Source organism: Chelonoidis abingdonii, chromosome 4 (assembly GCF_003597395.2).
Source record: "Chelonoidis abingdonii isolate Lonesome George chromosome 4, CheloAbing_2.0, whole genome shotgun sequence".
NCBI classification, from domain to species: Eukaryota; Metazoa; Chordata; order Testudines; family Testudinidae; genus Chelonoidis; species Chelonoidis abingdonii.
In genome coordinates this window covers 35,668,849-35,689,810 of record NC_133772.1, presented here as the reverse complement: position 1 = coordinate 35,689,810, position 20,962 = coordinate 35,668,849, and the positions used below count along the sequence as shown (strand labels likewise).

The following is a 20,962-nucleotide window of genomic DNA, read 5'->3' as shown; positions in this document are numbered from 1 at the left end:
TGGCATAATAAGAATGAATAGTAATAATAATAATAAAGGCTGAATCTTTTATTTTAATTAGGAACAAGCTTATCGATTTGGATGGGAGAATTTCCATTGACTTCAATAGGCTTTGGATCAAACCCAGAAAGCCCTGTAATCCTTCAAGGAAGTCTGCTCTTGTGCTATATTAGCAGCATATTAGGAGCATTTACATCAAAATTAATGGCCAAGGGCACACTAAATTGCACCCTGCACCAATGTGTGTCCCTTCTATTGCTAGATGATTGTTGATTCTAATCTAGACTAGGTATTATTAATGTACCTAATTAATATGGTATCTAGGTGCTAATTAAAAAACTTGCATAAAATTTTTTCCATAATGGACTCTACTCTACAATGCTTCCTTTAGACACAGTTGCTTAGTGTATGACTTTCCCCAGCTCATTTTCTGTTCTCTTCTTTTCTCTATCCAGAAGAGCTGATCTTAAACTGCTACAATTAGTCCACAGTGGTGCAGGCTACATGATTTACCTGGAAAAACTGTTGGTTGGTAACTGTTATTATATAGCAATGTATTAATACTCTGGTTGACTATTCCTTGGACTCAGTACGAGTCTTTTCTGTAATGACTCAGGAAACACTGAAACTGGGATTTAAAGAAGAACTGTGCTCGTGTTATCCTGACACTGCTGGATCAACAGCCACATGGGCAGTGTGAAAGATTTTTTTTCTTCCAGTATCTCAGTAAGTTTATCATGCAAAATGGAACAAGTTCCATTAACATTCACATTGAGCTAAGAAACCGCTTTGACAGTGCCTGTGCTCCTTTGGCTTTTCTCTTTATGCCAAACACTGTTTATTCACAATCAACACTTGTTCCACTGGGACTGTGTGTTCCCAGTAAACCCAATGCAAATTTGACTCAATATAATAATATACTGTGAACAAATATTTTGTAGTTATTTTTTTTAAAGGGGTTGACTGATAAAATGACCAAAACAGGCATTTTAGAGGATCCAGAAAGAAGTTCTCAGGACATGACAATATTATGGTAAGCTAGAAAGACAAGAACAATAAGGAGTCCGGTGGCATCTTAAAGACTAACAGATTTATTTGGGCTTAAGCTTTTGTGGGTAAAAACCCCCACTTCTCCAGATGCCCAAATAAATCTGTTAGTCTTTAAGGTGCCACCAGACTCCTTGTTGTTTTTGTGGATACAGATTAACACGGCTACCACTCTGATATTGGAAAGACAAGGTGGGTGAGTTAGTATCTTTTATTGGACCAACTTACATTGGTCCAATAAAAGATATTACCTTGCTCACCTTGTCTGTCTCATATCCTGGGACCAGCGCAACTACAACAATACTGCAAACAACAATGGTAAACCTGGATAATTTTGGTAAAACCAGGTCGTATGGTCACTTTACTCATTGGTGCCTGCTGAGCTTTCAGCTATGGTTCTTCTAGCCATTATTATGTGGAAGATTAGATATCTGGGACTGGGTTAAAATAATGTTTGCCTGTTCCAGTCATAGGCTGGTGACATTTAACTTTCACCATAGATTATTATTATCCTTATTTATTATTGGTAATATGGTAGCACTTAGGAGACTTAGTCATGGATCCCCTTGTACTAGATGCTGAAACAGAATTAAGACAGTCCCAGCCCCAAAGAGTTGATAAGCTAAATATGAAGCAAGAGAAAAAGAGGTGGAGATAGACATGAGTACAAGGTTTATCTATCCCCCAAAATATGCCTATTATTGTTTCTCTCTCATTTTTGAAAAACTGTGGAAGGATTTTCCAAATACTGTGGCACTATGCAGAAAGTGTAAATTTCTAGAGAAATAACAGATTATACATAGGATCATATGATGGCTGCCTCTTCTAGGTACACCACGAGCATCACTGCGACATCTGAGCACCTTTCTGGTTTTCTATGCCATATGGTTATGAACTGGTCAAATAATTCACTGCAAATAATATTCATTGTGAATTTGGGCCATTTTTCCATCAAATAGTTATTCACAAATAAATTCTTTCATTAGTTGGCCAGCTCTGTGTAATGCTTTTGACACTGTTATGTTTACTTTCAATACTGAAGCATGTTTAATACACAGGGATGGCAACATCTTCGAGATTTCCTTCCTCTTGCTTTTCCCTCCATTGACATGCTGACTTCACACTTTCTTATGCCCTTAAAGATGCAGCACCACAATTTGTTGCAGTGCTATAAGTGCCAGTACACCAAATATTTTCCAATGTATCAATGCAACAGCCACAGTCTCTGCATTCTCTTCCTGTGTCTTCACAGTGAATTTAAATATGCATGTAGGAGTAGGGTGACCAGATGTCCCAATTTTATAGGGACAGTCCTGATTTTGGGATCTTTTTCTTATATAGGCTCCTATTACCCTCTACCCCCATCCCGATTTTTCACATTTGTTGTCTTGTCACCCTATGTAAGAAAGGATTTACAATGGGCCAGATCCTGCTCCCATTTAAAATACATGGATGTTTGGTTATGAATTTTAATAGGATGAGGACTGGGCCCAAAAGCAGGGACTGTCTCCCTAATCCAATGTTGCTGATGATGCAAAGCTCAAGAAAATCAGTCCATCAAAAATTTTTCAGCCTTACCAAAATGGCAGTTTGTACTTTGCCTTGGAGAAGTTGCTTATAGTGATGGAAGACTGTCAAAGATTCAGTTCAGTTAAATGTCCTGTGATTTGGATTCCTCTCTGCATTAGTGGTTGGACATTTCAGAACAGTTTTGCACATGTCCCAGTACTCCCTGGTACTGAAGGTGCAGGAAATTGCACAAGAATGCCTTTTTTTGCTGTACTTTAGTACTTCCAGCCTCAACGAGCTAGGCTGCTTGAAAATATAAAATAACTATATCCAACCTCTTTCTGAGCTCATAAAAAGTTTGACTTAGGTTTGCTTTGAATGATGGAATAGGCTTATGCTTGCATCAGTTCTGATTTCATCAGAACCACTAGAGATTGATTGCGGTATTTGCCTAGAGCACACTAAATTGTACCTTATATTAGTAGCCGAACTTTCAGCCAAACTTTGGCTCTGCACCTTTTAGGAGAAAGGTCTGAGGTTTTTCTGATCTTTTGTTCTTGAGCCTGTGGTATCTTAAAGAATCTTTTCCTTCTAATGTAGATCACATTAGTGCACTGGAACTGTCCGATTCAATTGCACAAGAAATTTTTCAATTCAAGAGGTTTTCAGGAAGGAAATATGTTTTAGATTGCTTGTGATTGTAACTAATCTTCAACATTACAGCCAAAATTTCAGACCTTTGTTATTGTAGAAGTATTTTCTGTGAAGTTTATCATTCAAGAACATTTTCCATGGTCAACCCGGGTTTGTAATTGGGACATTCTTCTTCCCAAATTATTAGGAAAACAAGGGATTTGAGACAATTTAAATGAATAACTAAATGTACAGGTCACAGGCTGCTAGGGTTAACTCACTACATTTTGTGAGAGATGCCACGGAACCTTTAATGACCACAAGTGGTCAAGGTCCTGCTCGTTCCTCTAATCAAAAAGACTGTTACTCTGCCACGCGGGGGAACATCTTACTGGGGCACTGGTCCAGTACAAAATCACATGGCCCCCTACTGAAAAATGGGAGTTTTATCATTGATTTCTGTGTGAGAAGGATTGGACTTGCAGTGTTGGAACTCGTCTGTCATAAATGGGGGATGGAGTATGGGACGCCTGTTTCATCTAGTTTGACCTCCCATTGCCAAGGTCCTTCTGTGAACTGTTGAAGCCAAGCCCTGGCATAATTCCCAGACTGCTGATATATGATAGTCAGCCTCAACGCAGCCAGAAAAGCCCACCTAGCCCAGAGATATCAAGATCAAATAATAAACGCAGATAATAAAATATGTTTTCAATTTAAATGTTTATACTTCTCTCCCTGACACACATGTGTTTTTTCTTTCACCCAGGCACCCAGACAGCAACTGGAGCTAGGGCAAGCTGCATTTTAACTCACTTTGCTCTGCTGGTTGTTTAACCCCTCAGCTACTGGTGACTGCTTTGCTGCTAGTGGTGTCAGGTGAATATCAGGAAATGGCCCAGTGCCTTTGGCAGTGCAAGCTGGTGCTGTCACTCAGACTCATCCCCGCATGCCTAACAGCACAGCATGTGCCATCATACAGACATAATTTGACAGAGATGAGAGTGAGTGACTTGGCTATCCTCAGTCTAGCACATCTGGCAGCCACCGGGGTGCTGGTTCCCAGGTGTACTCAGCAGCACAATGGACACCGACCCCTAGACTCAGTCTGGCACATGTAGCAGCATAGTACGAATGTGGACCAGGTAAGTCTGGCAGCACAGCAGATGGAGTCATGCAGATGCACATCTGACAGCATTGTGGGAAACATCACACAACTGCAGCCCAGCCGGCACCATTACCCAAATAAGCAGAGCAAGCCAGGCACCAGTGCAGCAAGCACATGCCTGGGAAAGAAAGCCGTGGGGAGGGGGGGCCTGCTGGTCACTGTGAGTGTGGCAGTCAGGCAGCCTTCGGCAGCATGCCTGCGGGAGGTCCAGTAGCGGTGTCCAGCAGCAAAGCAAGTGGCATCACCCAGAGGCAGACATGTCCATGAGGTGCCATCAGCCAAACGAATCCAATAGATCTGGTAGAAAAGTGGGTGGCATTGCTCAAAAACAGCTTGGCCTGTCCAGTTGGCATAGCAGGCAACTTAGCCAGATCTGGCCCTGCACATCTGGCAGCACTGTGGATATTGTCACCCAAATGCATCTCAACACCCTGACCAGTGCAGGTGTCTCCCAGGTATACCGAGAAGGTGCCAGAGCACAGTGAGTGGCATTGCCAGATGTAGCTCGACATGTCTGCCAAAGCAGAGAGTTCCATTGCTCAGGTGCAGCCCAGCACGCCTGGCAAGACGGATGAAGCCCTAACCTGGACACAATCACTCTGTCCTGTGGCACAGTGAGTGCCAATACCTTCAGTGGCAATCCATTTGTTGAAACTAACTCTTAATCGGTAGCAGCTGAGGCTTTAAGGTTGTTGCTGGACAACTCAGTAGGGCATCAGTGAACCTGGGACCGAAGGAATGGGCTGGACAGGGTGCCTGCGGGTGGAAGGCCACATGTGGAAACATCTGGTTCTCCAAAGAATGCCATTTTTTAAAGCAGCAAAGAGTCCTGTGGCACCTTATAGACTAACAGACATATTGGAGCATGAGCTTTCGTGGGTGAATACCCACTTCGTCAGATGCATGTAGTGGAAATGGGTGAATACCCACTTCGTCAGATGCATGTAGTGGAAATTTCCACTACAAGCATCCGACGAAGTGGGTATTCACCCATGAAAGCTCATGCTCCAATACGTCTGTTAGTCTATAAGGTGCCTGTCATAAATAGATAGCTAAGGGTTAATGTTTCTTTCACCTGTAAAGGGTTAACAAAGGGAACCAAACACCTGACCAGAGGACCAATCAGGAAACCGGATTTTCAAAGCTCAGGGGAGGGAATGTTTGTGTGGTGTCTTTTGTCTGGCTCTCAGCTATGAGAGGGGACTTTCTATCTTCAAGGCTCTAATTTCAGTTTCACAGTTGGTGAGACAAAGGTAGAAAAAACAATAGGACGTTATTGGTTTTTTGTATTTACATGTGTGGAGTTGGCTGGAATGTTAAATTGATCTTTGAATAAGGCTGTTATTCCATATTTCTTTTAAGCAATGGACCCGTATGGTCACTTTGAATACAGAGATTAATTTGTTTGCTTTCTTTCTGTTTTCCTATAACGCTTTCTTTTAAAACTTGTGACTTTCTTTTTAGTTATGGCAAGGGGATAGGAATCTCTGTGCGGATTATTGTCTCTCTAAGGGAAAGACTAGGAGGAAAAGAAGGAGGGGAGTAAAATTGCCTCCGTTTGTGTTTCAGGGACTGAAGCAGGGAAATCTCCTATATACCAGGCGCGGGAAATCTGGGAGGAAGTAAAGAGCAGGGAAGGGAAGTGGTATTCTCCTTGTTTTAAGAATCTCAGGGATTTGGTTGCTGGAGTCCCCGGGAAGGTTTTGGGGGGACCAAGTGTCACCAGCACTGATTCCTGTTGGTGGCAGGCTATCAGATCTAAGCTGGTTATGACGCGTAGAGGGTTCATGCTCAGCTTCTCAGTTTAGACGCTAAGTCAAATCTAATACGGAAAGCTCGATATCGTGCCTGTTCAATCCCTGTAAACAAAAACGAGAGGAAATCTCTCCCTTTCTTCCCCTCGCAGTCTTTCCGAGAGACACATAATCCTGGCACAGAGATTCCGATCCCCTGCCATAAACTAGAAAAGCAAGTCACAAGTTTAAAAAAAGAAAGCCTTTATATAAAAAGAAAGAAAGACAAAACAGTCATCTCTGTATCAAAGTGACAATAACAGGGCTATTGCTTAAAAGAAAATATGAAATAAACAGCTATTCAAAAAAGAGATACAGTTTAACATTCCAGCACTACACACATGTAAAACAAAAAAAACAATAACAGCCTATTGTTTTTCTACCTTTGTACTCACACTTGGAAACTAAAGATTAGAAGCTTGAAGATAGAAAGATCCCTCTCATAGCCGAGAGCCAGACAAAAGACACACGCACAAACATTCCCTCCCCTGAGCTTTGAAAAAATCCGGTTTCCTGATTGGTCCTCTGGTCAGGTGTTTGGTTCCCTTTGTTAACCCTTTACAGGTGAACGAAACATTAACCCTTAGCTATCTGTTTATGACAGTGCCACAGGACTCTTTGCTGCTTTTACAGATCCAGACTAACATGGCTAACCCTCTGGTTTTTTAAAGCTGTCTTCTGGGCTTTGATCTTGCATACTGAAATTTCCCCACCCAGAATGGGAGAGGGGAGATTTGTAGGGGGAGAAGAGGTGGCGCTCTTCAAACCAATGTCCTGGATCCACTCCTTGTTAATTATATCTATTACAGTAGGGTCTGGAAGTCCCAATCAAAATCAGGGCTCCATTGTGCAACATGCTGCACACACACATAGTGAGAGTCCCTGCCCTGAAAAATAGACAGATAATCTAAATATTATTGTTAGTTACTATTTGTATTGCCATAGTGCCTTGGAGACCTAGTCATGGACTAGGGCACCATTGTGCTAGGTGCTGTACAGGCATAAAATACAAAGACAGCCTCTGCCCCAAGAAGTTTACAATCTAAGCATAAGACATGAGATGACAGACGGATAAACACAGATGGGGGAGGAAAATGAGACAATATTGAGGCAGTGGTCTCAGCACATCAGCAGCCCAACCATTGTCACATTTTTTTTGGAGGCATCATGAGAAAGGAGAGATTTAAGGAAGAATTTGAAAGTGGATAATGAAGTAGCTTTGGGAATGTCTATGGGGAATGCCTCCCAAGCGTGAGGGGCAGCACGGGAGAAAGCACAAAGGAATTTGTTTGAAAATTTAACAAGTGGGCAATGGGGCCAATTGGAGGCAGGAGTCTATGTCTTAGTACTGAATGGGAAATGATAGGTAGGATAGGGACAGACTAGAAAGGCCTAAACAAATAGACAAGGCAGAAAAAGGTGGGGAAAAGGATTCATCATCATTTTACCTATAGAGGCACGGAAAAAGACATGGGGACTTGCCCAAGGCCACACAAGAAGTCTGTTGCAGAGCTAGGAACTGAACCAGGTCACCTGAATACTAGTGCAGAAGCTTAACCACAAGATCATTCTTCCTCAAATGATCTAGTGTAGATTCAAAATCCAGCTCTGATGTCAAAGGGAATTGGATTCAGTGTTCATTTTTGGCCCATTATAGAGGAAAAACTTGAGCTGAAAACTGACACACCTACGAATCTGGCATTATGGTTTGTGTCTGACTCTGCCAAGGAGGCAAAGTCTTGTGCCTCACAGGCTAGTCACAGCCAGAGGTAAACTGGGAAGGAACAAGAATATGTGCATGGGGCAAAGATTGCAGCTGCAGGGTTGATTCTTTGTGTCGTAAGTAGAAAAAGTAAAGCTAAAAGATGGAATGTGGCCATGCTGAGCAACTTGTGGTTTGTCCTGGCAAAGATAGAGAAATCTCCCCAAAATGGAGTGGAGATTAAGGGAAAAAATCAGTTTTTAGTTCTACTTGTACAGCAACCTGCGACCGGTTCACGGTCACAGTGCCTTTGGCAGTGTTGCTAGGGTGATATTTCCAAAGGACGAAAAGGACAAGACAACGAAAATAGTTAGATGAATGGAGAGCTCTCCATATGACGACAGACTGAAAATACTGAGACTACTGGCTTTGGAGAGCAGACAAAGCACATGGTATAGGAAATATCTCATGGTACTGAGCCTTAAATCAGAAGCAGAAAACCATGTAGGAGCTACATTAGGGATGGGCAAAATGAAAGCTATCCCAAGGTGCAGCAGTGCAAGTGTAGGAGACGAGGGATAAAGAATGCTTGCCACAAGCCTATCAAAAGACACAGAAATGTACTTGCTATACTTAAAGAGTTTGCTCCATCACACACACTAAAATTGCTCATCTCTGACATACATTATCCTGTATCATCACTTGAACATGACCCGCGTGTGCAAACAGAGCTTGATTTTAAAAATAGTCTCAATTTTGGCAAACACACTTATCTAACCCAAATTACTTGTGCTTACAGTTAACTGCAGGTCCAAATGCTAGTATCTGAGGCCAAGATTTTTAAAAAAGACTAGCGATATTTTGGGTGCTCAGCTTGAGACCTCTTGAAAGGATGTGATTTTCAGAGGACAAACCGGGCTGGATTAAGGCATAAGCACGATAGGGCCACACATAGAGTCCCAGCTCCTGGAGTCATGTGATGACTTCAGATTCTGAACTTTTATTTTTTTTTAAAAAATCTCTAGCCCTTATGGTTGTAACAAAAAACTTGAAAATTGTCCCTAGTGTTGTCTGCCGGAGTCTGCAGAGAGCCTGAAATAATGACTCAGAGATGTGAACTGCCCTATGCATCTCAAAGGAATGTGAACTCTGAGGTCCAATATCCTGATGGTCCCTGCCAACACCACCCCAGCAGAAGACTCTGTTTGTGTGAGGTGGCAGGAGAAAAGTGTAGTAGGCCTGGCCCACCCACCCAAGCAGATACATTTCAGCTGCTAGGTTAAGTGCTGAGAGGCACCCTGCTGAGACTTCAGAGGGAAGAAGTAATCCCTGCTGCTCCTTGGGGAGGGGGGCATGCGGGTCCCATTCTGCTGCAGTGACTCTCTGGGATGGGAGGGGCCCCTGCCACCAGCCTCCACTATGGTGCAGGGGCTGTAGGGTGACCAGGTGTCCAGTTTTGGACCAGAACACCAATTGAAAAGGGGCCCTGGGGGCTCCACTCAGTACCACTGACTAGGCCGTTGACTCTCTGGTTGGCGGTGCTGGACTCCGCGTGGCTCCTGGGAAGCAACCAGCATGTTCCCCACTTCAGCTCCTTCACGTAGCAGGAGTGGGGAACCTGCGGCCTGCCCATGGTTAATTTAATCTGGCCTGTGGAACCCTAACATGGGGCATGAGTTGTGAGCGCTGGCTTGCCCCATTGCGGGGGGAAGCCTTGAGTCTTGCTCCCCCCGTGGGTCTGGAACTGCTGTGCCGGCTCGTCTCACTATGAGGGAAAGCCCTGAGTCTTGGCACCCTACTGTGCCCCCATGGCCTATGATTAATTTTTTTCTGTGGGTCAATGGCCTGTGACAGAAAAAAGGTTCCCCAACCCAGAGCCCTCACTCCCCGCTCCTCAACCCCCTGCCCCAGCTCTGATTCACCTTCCACCTCAGTCCCAGTCCGAAGCACCCTCCGAACCCCAAACCCCTCATCCCAAACCCTACCTCAGAGTCTGCACCTCCAGCCAGAGCCCTCACACACCCTTGCCCCTGAATCCCCTGCCCTAGTCCAGAGCCCCCTCCCAACTCCAAACCCCTTGGTCCCAGCTCAAAGCACCCTCCTGCACCCCAAAACCCTCATCCCCGCCCCCACATCAGAGACCGCACCCCCAGCCAGCACCCTCATCCCCCTGCACCCTAATCCTCATCTCCAGACAGAGCCCTCATCCCTCTGCACCCGGATCCTCATCCCCAGCCAGCACCCTCATCCCCCCCTGCACCCTGAACCCCTCATTTCTGGCCCCACCCTGGAACCTGCACCCCCAGCCCAGAGCCCACACCCTCAGCCAGAGCCCTTACCTCCTCCCGGATCCCAACCCCATGAACCAGCCTGGTGAAAATGAGTGAGTGAGGGTGGGGAGAGCGAGTGATGGCAGGGGGGTGGAGGATGGAGTGAGTGGGGGCAGGGCCTCAGAAAAGGGGCAGAGCATGGATGGGGCTTCTGAAGAAGGGTGGGGCGGGGCAAAGATGTTCGGTTTAGTGTGAGTAGAAAGTTGGCAACCCTAAGGGGCAGGGGTACAATGGGTTGCATGTCCTGGTGTGCCTAGAGTCCCATATTGCCTTAATTCATCTCTGGATGGATGCCCAACACTTTCTGAGCCTTGGGCCACTTTAAGGTGTCTCGGGTTTAGCAGTAATGCAAGGAACCTACAGGCCTGTATCCTGTGAGACACTGGCTCCAGCAGTTAGCATAAGGCTTGAGGCCTATGAATTTTGGCACAGATAAATGGCCCAATGGTCACTCCTAAGTTTTGGGGAACTGAGAATAGAGTGTTTAACGGGGAAGTTTGTATATAATGACACCAGCAACCACAGGAAGATGAGCTAACACTAGCTTTTGGATATTTTAGGATAGGAACATCTGCAGATGTCTAACCACGAGAGGGCCATCATGGCAAAAAACTGACATATATGATAATAATTTGAGATTATTAATATACTAACCTATAGGAGAAGGGCACCCCAACATCAGTAGGGCAAAGAAATACAAATAAGAAAGAGGGGAGAAACCCCTACTGAATATGCATTAGGCATAGTGGTATCAGCACAGTATGTTTGGGGGGAGGGATAGCTTAGTGGTTTGAGCATTAGCCTGCTAAACCCAGGGTTGTGATCTCAATCCTTGAGGGGGCAATTTAGTTGGGGATTGGTCCTGCTTTGAGCAGGGGGTTGGACTAGAGGACCTCCTGAGGTCCCTTCCAACCCTGATATTCTATGATATTATAAAGGTTGTATCCCAGCCTGTGTGCAGAGGGAGTGAGAGAAGAAGCCCTTGGGAGGTGCCACAATGATGGCCACTGGTGAGGAGGAGGAGGAAGGTGATGGTGGTAAGGAAGATAATGCTTAACATTTCAGGTTGCCCTGCAAGGGATGGTGTGAGTATATGTCTGTTCAGATATACATTCTCTATATCTCCATCTACCTTGCTGGGTTAGCATGCTCCTGACTTTGCTAAATGTATTAATAAACTATTACAAAGACAGAAGGTTCCTAAAGTGTGAGTGTTGCAGCTGTGCACATCAGGGTTCCCAAATGAACAGTAATTTTAATAATACTGTGCCCAATCTTGGGACAAGAACCTGTCGAACCTCAGAGTGATACCTGGGAATTCCTAAGTAATCAATATAATTAAAACACAATCCATAGATCAGGCTACAAGCTAGGTACCCAAAACCAAAGCACCCCAAATCTTTAGTCACTTCTGAAAAGACCCAGATGACTGACAGTCTCCAGAATGAAATTCACTTCTAAAAATCAGGCTTTAAAATGTCCACTGCCTATCTTAAAAACCTCAAATCAAAGCTACTTTTGGCAAAACTTTACCAAGGAACTGACACATGGTGTTGTATTCTGGATTGGTTTTGAAACTGAAATCATCATTCTCTGTTTGTAACATCACTATGCACTGCTGTGGAAATGAACGTGATGTCCCAAACAGAAGATTATGACTTCAGGGAATAAACTGCAAATGAAATCTTAAAGCACCATGATCCTTGGTTTTTATGCAATTTTTCTAGTAATCAAGAGTTAGAGAAGAGATAAAGAAGATATATAATACGAAAGCAGATATATATTAGAAAGATTTTCAACGTTTTAAATGAGTCATCAATTGCTCTTTGAGCATACATTTTAGATTTAATAAGGCCGTAACTAGATGCTGAATTTCACACCATGTATATGCTAAAGTGAACACTTAGTGAGGCTTAATGCAATGAAAGAGATAAATCTGCGGAGGCAGATAGTCAATAAACTCAAAGCTATAAAAGCCAAGATCAATGTGTGAATATTCCAAATTCACAAAAATATTTAGACATTTAAATTAATCTGTCTGAACAAATAAAAAAAGCTCCAAGCAACTTAATTAGGTACACCTTTACCCCGATATAACATGGGTTCACATACAATGCGTAAAGCTCTGACACTCTGCCCTGAGCAGCGTGTTAAGAGTGCTGGGCCAGGCTGGGGCTGAGGGGTTTGATAAGGGGTAGAGGGTCTCGGGGGTGGTCAAGGGCTCTTTCCCTCCCCCCAGGGTCTATGAGGCAGGAGCTGTGGGAGGACACTTTCGGGGGCCTCACAGTCCCAGGGTGGCCTGGAGGATTAGCGAGGGGCCAGGAGCAGCCTGCTCCACTTCCCTCACCCCAGCCCCAGCTGTGTCACTTGGGGGAGGGGGCTTGGGGAAAGGGATCCCCCTGCACTCACCAGCAGCGGTGGAGGCGGAGCAGCCCGGCCCTAGCCCACTCCACTCCACCATCTCCCAGCCACAGTGCTTCACTTCCCACCGCAGGTGAATGTGGGGGGCGTCCTTTTCCCAACCTCCCCGCCCTCACTGATGGTGGGAAGTGGAGCAACCCAGCCCCAGCCAGCTCCCCTCCACCAACTCCCAGCTGTGGCGCTCCACTTCCTGCTGCAGGAGAGTGCAGGACCTTTCCCCAGTTGCCCCCCAGCGACACAGCTGGGGATGGGGCAAGGAAAGCGGAGTGGGCTGGGGCTGTGTCGCTCTACTTCCTGCCTCAGGTGAGTGTAAGGGGGCATCCTTTCCCCAACCTCCCCACACTCACTGACGGCGGGAAGCAGTGTGCCACGGACTGGGGCCGGGCTGCTCCGGTTCCCACCACTGCCGGTGAGTGCCTGTTGGTGTGTGTGTGTGTGTGGATGGGGTCAGAGTAGTCAGGGGACGGGGGGTTGGGTAGCGGGTGGAGTCCTGGGGGTGATTAGGGATGGCCATCTCTGGAGGGGAAGGTCAGGGAACAAGGAAGGGGGGGGGGCAAAACAAGTTTGATATAACACGGTCTTACCTATGACGAGGTGAGATTTTGTTGTCTCCTGGAGACCGTGTTATATTGGGGTAGAGGTATATTATCAACTGAGTTTGAAACTCTACTGGAAAATGAATAAGAATGTTAATTGCTCTTTAATGTGCTGCAACTATCTTGTTAAATGGTAAAAGACGGTTACTCACATTTGTAACTGTTGTTCTTTGAGATGTGTTGCTCATATCCATTCCAGTTAGGTGTGTGCGCGCCGCGTGCACGTTCATCGGAGAAACTTTTACCCTAGCAACACTCGGCAGGTCGGCTGGGTGCCCCCTGGAGTGGCGCCGCTATGGCGCCGGATATATACCCCAGCCGACCCGGCCACCCTTCAGTTCCTTCTTGCCTGCTACCTGCAAGTGGGAAGGAGGGTGGGTTTTGGAATGGATATAGCAACACATCTCGAAAGGACAACAGTTACAAGGTGATTAAGCACTTTTCTTTCGAGTGATTGCTACATATTACTATTCAGTTAGGTGATTTGCCAGCTTACCTAGGCGGAGGGGTCGAGTGAGATGCGACAGCATGCAGAACAGTGCGCGCAAAGGTGCATTGTCTCTAGACGTTGGACCGAGAAGATTAGATGCGAGCAAAGGTGTGGACGATGACAGGTCGCTGCACACTAAGTCTCCTGGTAGAGACGTGGTCCAGGAGCAGCTGATGAAGCTTGACTCTGGTTGAATGGGGTGAGATGGACGAGGGACATAGGCTATGGTCATAGATAGTTGGATGAATGCTGTTCCCCAAGAGATATCCTCTGGAGAGAGATTGTAGACTTTCAATCGTTTGCGACCTGCAGTAAAGTGGGAGCACTTCTGGAAGGGTTTTGTCCGTCAAGTATAGACAAAGCAGCGCTCTGCGCACATCTAAGGGAGTGTAGCTGCTTGCTGCCGTCGGAAGAGTGGAGCTTCGGAAAGAAGACGGGGAGACGTGTTGGTTGGTCATGGAAGGTGAACTACTTAGAGGAGGAAGCGGATAGGTCGGCAAGACTGTAGTTGTCTTATGAAAGGAAGTGTACGGCGGGTCACCATGGAAAGTGGTCGAAGTTGGGAGCTCTGGCCGATGTAATGGCCACAGGAAGACTGTTTCCACGACAGGTCAGGAGGAGCATGTTTGCTAGTGGTAAAAGGTGGTCGGATTAGTCTGATTAGGAGTAAATAAGGATCAAGGAAGGGGGAGGCAAGTACAGGGATAGAGGGCGTATAAGCTTAGTGAACGAGACGCAGGGGTGGGAGAACACGGAGTGACCACCCTCGCCTGGAGAAAGTGAGAAGCGCACAAGTGCACTTCAGAGAGGATGTCGCAGGCCTGTGTGTAGGTACGAGAGGTAGTCAGGCACTGGGAATTCGAGGCCTCGAGGAGTAAGTCTGCGTGTTGCAGCCCACAAGTAGAAGCGTTTCACTTTGGCAGATGTAGAGGCGAGTGGAACTTCCGCTTGAGGAGAAAGTCTGTATCCGAGCGGACAGCGTAACTCCGCTTGTGTTTGCCACATTGTCGAGCGCACAAAGTCCAGGTGAACGGGCGCTTGCAGGTAATGGGTTGCGAAGGATCCTGCCGAGTTAGCGTCTTCTGTCGTGATCCAGGTTCTGAAGAAGACGGGCGTGGCTATGGTCAGTGGCCCATAGACAGATCTAGCAGGGTGGTGTACCAGTGGCTTGTGGGGCACACAGGGCATCAGATCGATGCACTTTATCCCTGCGGAGTTCCGACCTTGCAAAGGGAACGGTGGAAGGCGTATAGGAGGTGTGCATCCACGACAGGAGGATGCATCTGATCGCCCCGGAGAGAGACCTGAAAGGAGCAGAACTCCTGCATATTCCTGAATTGAGCGGCGGCGAACAAGATTCCATGAGGGAAATCCCCACCTCGGAAAGATCCGATTGAGACGTCATGGTCTTATTGATCCCCCATTCTGACAGAGGAAGGATGCGCTCAGCCCGATCCGTCATAAAAAAAAACCACAAAAACCCAAGACCAACTCCAATAACCCGAACCAAAACACACCCAAAAAAAAAAAACCCAAAAAAAAGAGCATTTGAACCTCCACCGGAGAAAGGACGCACCAGGTCTATTGAGTGGGCAACAGAAGCCAGAGTCAAATGGCTCTTACACAGGGGAAAACGCGGTCCCCTGTTTGTTGATATAATAATGGCGTGTTTTAGCGTGAAGATGTTGCTGAATTCCTGACACGTGAGACGGAACTGCTTCAAATACCCGAGTTTATGTGGAGCGTCGTCCTGCAGGACCAAAGGCTGGGTACGAGGTGAGCAGATGAGCCCTACGAGGGATGACATCATCCGTCGTTAAGGCAGCGAAGGCGCGTGGAATGGAATGGGATCTGCGCATACAGGATGGAGTTTAGCCAACAATCAAGGGAGCCGCAGGGCCGGGAGAATCGACAGAGTCTATAGGGTCCGCTGCCCAGGCTGAAGATGATGGAGCACGTTGAAGGGTCCGCATGCGGCGCCTGGCACATGGTCATGATAATATGCGGCCATATGTCCCAGTAAGCCGAGGTTAGTGCGAGCCGAGGTGATTGGGGAGGCCTCAGACCTCGAATGATCGATACGATCGTCGAAGTGGGGGTGAGGGAGGTAGGCCATGGCTTGAGTGGTCCAGGCGATTGCCTCCTATAAGTCAGCCTTTGCGTGGGGACCAGAGTGGATTTCTCAGCGTTGAGGAGCAGCCCCAACCGGGAGAATAGGTCCGTGATCATGCTGACATGCTGTCGGACCTGAGTCTGGGAGGTCCCCTTGATGAGCCAGTCGTCCAGATACGGGAACACATGTATCTGTTGCCGGCGGAGGTGGGCGGCGACGACGGCCATGCACTTCGTGAACACCCTTGGGGCCGTGAAGAGGCCGAAGGGGAAGACCGTAAATTGGAAGTGCTGGTGGTTGACCATAAAGCGAAGGTACTTCCTGTGTGATGGAAAGATGGCAATGTGGAAGTACGCGTCCTTCATGTCGAGGGCGGCATACCAGTCTCCAGGATCCAAGGACGGCATAATAGTTCCCAGGGAGACCATGCTGAACTTCAACTTGAGCATCCATTTGTTGAGTCCTCGCAGGTCTAGGATAGGCCTGAGGCCTCCCTTGGACTTGGGAATCAGAAAATAGCTGGAGCAAAACCCCTTCCCCCTCTCGTCCAATGGTACCTCCTCTATGGCTCCCGTGGCGAGGAGAGACTGTACCTCTTGTAAGAGGACTTGCTCGTGAGAGGGGTCCCTGAAGAGGGACTGGGTTGGGGGGTGGGAGGGCAGGGATGAAGCAAATTGGAGGTGGTATCCTTGCTTCACCATGCATAGAACCCAGAGATCTGAAGTCAGTTGGGACCACGCCGGGAGGAAGAAGGAGAGACGGTTGGAGAAAGGAGGGGAAGGATCCTGCCTTGAGACTGGTACGCCGTCCCCGGGCGCACCTTCAAAAGTTGGATTTAGGCCCCGGTGGTTCCTTTGAGGGCCCGTGGTTTTGGCACCCTTGGGGACCGGATTGGTGTCTACGGCCACCCTGCCCGCGCCTCCTACTGAGGTCCTGTCTGTGCCGAGGCGTAAAGTACAGGCAGTGAGGTTGGGGTCTGAAGGGTCTACGTTGGGTCACGGGGGTATGCATGCCCAACAAGCGCATGATGACCCTATTATCCTTCAAGCTCTGCAACCTGGGGTCAGTCTTTTCTGAAAACAAACCCTTGCCATCAAAGGGTAAGTCCTGGATGGTATATTGAAGCTCAGGAGGCAGGTTAGAGACCTGGAGCCAGGAGATACGCCTCATGGTGATGCCGGAGGCCAAAGTTCTGGCTGCCAAGTCAGCTGCATTTAGGGAGGCTTGGAGAGAGGTTCTGACCACTTTCTTCCCTTCCTCCAGGAACGTGGCAAATTCCTGGCATGAGTCAGGGGGCAGTAGTTCGGTGAACCTACCTACCTCCACCCAGGTGTTATAGCTATATCGGCTCAATAGAGCCTGCTGGTTGGCCACTCGGAGCTGTAAGGCCCCTGCTGAATACACTTTACAACCCAGGAGGTCCATCCGCCTAGCCTCCTTGGATTTTGGGGCTGGTGCCTGCTGGCCATGGTGTTCCCTTTCGTTGACCGACTGGACAACTAATGATGAGGGAGGAGGATGAACATATAAGTACTCATACCTCCGAGAGGGTACCATGTACTTTCTCTCAACGCCCTTTGCTGTCGGGGGAATGGAGGCTGGGGACTGCCATAGGGTGTCGGCAGTGGCCTGGACAGTCTTAATAAACGGCAGTGCCACCCTGGTGGGGGCATCCGTGGACAGGATGCTCACTACGGGGTCTTCGACCTCCAGGACTTCCTCCACTGGGAGGTTGATGTTGAGTGCCACCCTGCGAAGGAGGTCCTGATGGGTCCTGAGATCTATCGGCGGGGGCCCTGATGATGAGGTCCCTGCCACAGCCTCATCCGGGGAAGAGGAGGATGATACCCCAGGGATGAGAGGGTCCTGGATGGCCTCTTGCTCCTGGGACGGTTCCTGCTCCAGCGGTCCCAGGGAGTCTGGAGGATGGGTCGTCTGCTTCTCCGACTCAGCTGGGGGGGGCAGGTAATGGTGGCCTCTGGTGCCCGATGTTCTGAGGCAGCAGAGCGAGTCTGGACTAGAGGAGCACCTTGGGCTTGATGGTATGCCCAGGGTGTCCAAAAGGACCACTGTTGAGGTCTCATGTCCTGAGACCGGGCGTCCTGGAAAACCCCCGTAGGCACCTCCTTATCACGGTCCCGGTCGTAATAGCTGTCCGCATGGGAGGATACCGACGTCTGTCTGGACGGCCATAGAGGAGCAGAGAAACCTGGAGCCAAAGTCCTGATGGATCTTGCACCCCTCGTCCGCGAGGACCGGTGCCGGTACTCAGAGTGGTACCGAGAATGAGACCGGGACCTGCGACCAGACCGGTGCCAGGAGGTCGACCGGGATCTCGAGTCCCTACGGCGTGATCGGCTCCGGGAGGTACGGTGCCTGGGTTGGTGCCAGGAACTAGAGCGGTGCCGCAAGTAGCGGGTCGGAGAGCGAGAGACTGACTGGTGCCGCGAGTCCGACCGGTGCTGTGGAGAGGAACGGTGCCGGGACTGCGAGCAGCGTCAAAAGCGGAAGCGTCATCTCGACCGGGAGCGTCTGCAGGATCGTGACCTTGAGCGGTGCCGGTCCGCTAAGCTGACAGACGGCGGTCTGGTCAGGGTCGGCTTACCCATAGATTGGAGTACCCGCACCGGCGGTGCCGGGGGTAGGAGCGGTGCTGCATCAGTGATGGCAATCAAGTCTCTCGCCGCAGAAAATGTCTCCGGTGTAGATAGCAAAGTGAGCTCTACCACGGCAGGTGCCGGGGAGCTGTCAGGCGCCGGACTCAATGGCCCTCGTGGGGCCGGAGTCGATGGTGCCACAGCAGGTATCGGTGCTGGGCGGTCCGACTTAGGCGCAGTCTCTGGCTGCGACATGGGTGTTGCCGGAGCAGCATGAGTCTTTGCCTTCTTCGACCTCGGGGAGAGGGAGCGGTGTGGAGTCGATTTCGGTGCCGGCGGTGGCCGGTGCCGGGAGTCCTTAGGCATACCGGTGAGGTCCGGTGCAGTAGGGGTGCCTCTGCTCACCGGCTGTCTCGTGCTCGGTGCCGAAGGTGAAGGTGTCAGGGCCGCTTCCATGAGGAGCTGTTTTAACTTGATGTCCCGCTCCTTCTTAGTTCTTGGCTTGAAAGCCTTGCAAATTGAGCACTTAGCAGATAAGTGCGATTCCCCGAGGCACTTCAAACAGGAGTCGTGGGGGTATCCTGTTGGCATCGGCCTGTGACAGGCCGAGCACTGCTTGAAACCCGGTGAGCCAGGCATGAGCTCTGGCATCGGGTGCAGGGAAGGGGCTACTCCCCGAACCCTGCTAACAAGTACTAACTAACAAACTAAAAATTATGAACTACAACTAAATCTAACTATATATAAGAACAATTAACAACAACTATGGATACAACAACGAGAAGAAGAACTACGAGTAGCTAGGGAAGGTGGAGGTCAGCTAAGCCGCACTCCACTATTCCAACGACCGACACAGGCGGTAAAAAGGAACTGAAGGATGGCCGGGTCGGCTGGGGTATATATCCGGCGCCATAGTGGCGCCACTCCAGGGGGCGCCCTGCCGACCCACGAGTGTTGCTAGGGTAAAAGTTTCTCCAAGGAACGTGCACGCGGCACGCGCACACCTAACTGGAATGGATATGAGCAATCACTCGAAGAAGAACTGGTAACATTCATTTAACATGAAATTGCCTTATGGATCTAGAGGATTGTAATTTAAAATATTCTAGCTCAGATAGTATGAATAACTCCTCAATATATGAGCAACTAGGGGGCCAAAAATAGCCTCAAGCGTGTTCACCAGTCTGTTTATCTACAGGCTTTAGTGCCTTCATCAGGGCACTGACCTCAGCCTATGTTTATACACCAGGCAATCTCAGTTTTCCTTCATATCATGACCCTACTTGGGCAAAAATTTTTAGCGAATGCCTCTTTTCCAGTGAAAAATGCATATTTGGCTACAATGTGTCACGAATTCATGTGTTTGACTGAATTGTTTTGGCTGCAAAAAATTTTTTTTTAAAATCAAGATGTTTCTATGCTTTCATTTCTAAACATTTTTTGCTTCAAAGTTTTGTCTAATTTTTACTAAAAATATTTTAAAAAAAATTAATTTTGCCACAACAAAACATTTCATTCAACCCAAACTGAAATTTTTCGGCATTTTGATTAGCTGAAAATTGACTTCGTGCTTTTCATTTTCAAAAATGTTAAATAATGCCACCGAAATGTCTAAATATTATTATTATTTACCTCACTTTACAAATGGGGAAACTGAAACAAAGGTTCTGTGACTTGCCCAAGACTACAGAAAGTCAGTGACAGGTTTGGAATCTGATTTTAGGAATTCCTGGCTCTCAGCTTTTAGCCTCTCATCTGCCTTTGGCAAGGAAATAAAACAGAAAAATTGGCAAGAAAAAAGTAATCGATTAAACAAACAACTGAATCTTCTATGAGTAATCAAGAAATGCATTATAAACTGCAACCCTGTGTGCTCTCTTTTCAGTAATGGAAACACACATAGATATCAGGGCATCATCCAGTGGCCAACATTGCACCTAATATTTATTTTGATTTCCAAGTTTCCATCTTTTTTTTGTAAAGTCTCAGCTCTTCATCAAAATTAGAAGAGTCAATAAACACCCGACCAACCTTACAATAATAAACCAGATGCCCATAGCTCAGTGCTTCAGAGAATGCCTGTAACAATAAGCAAGCACACAGCCCTGCTCCCAAAAGCAACCAGGAGGGCCTCTGTTAGTGCTCACAACCAACCCAGTGCACATGTATAGAGGATCCTACAATAAGAAACAAATGATTTTCCACAAGTGGACTGGTACGGGTCATTAAGGAAAATGAATGGGCAGAGGAGATGAATGAAGTTTATAAATTGCTCTTCAGACAGTTGGAAATTTCTGTCTTTTGTACCAGTGCAATAAGTGGCAGCTACTTGGCCAAAGCGTTGTAAACACAATAGTGAAATACTGATGCTGCAGGAGTTAGAGGAGACTTCAGAGAACATGCCATAAATCAAAATTATTCTTGTGTAGTCTTTGCCAAGCTCTCCAAAGGTAGGGCAATTGGAGGGAATTCAGAGAAGTGCCACAAAAATGATGAAGGGGCTGAAGCCTCTGACTTATGAGGAAAGATTTTAAAAGCTAACTATGCTTAGCTTGGTGAAGAGATA

General features: G+C 47.6%; 1 protein-coding gene across 2 annotated transcripts in view; it reads right to left on the bottom strand.

The window, feature by feature from the left end:
• Positions 1-20,962, bottom strand: part of LOC116820551 (SITS-binding protein-like) — a 76,546-nt gene that overhangs the window by 3,920 nt on the left and 51,664 nt on the right. The gene's annotated exons all lie outside the window — the stretch shown is intronic.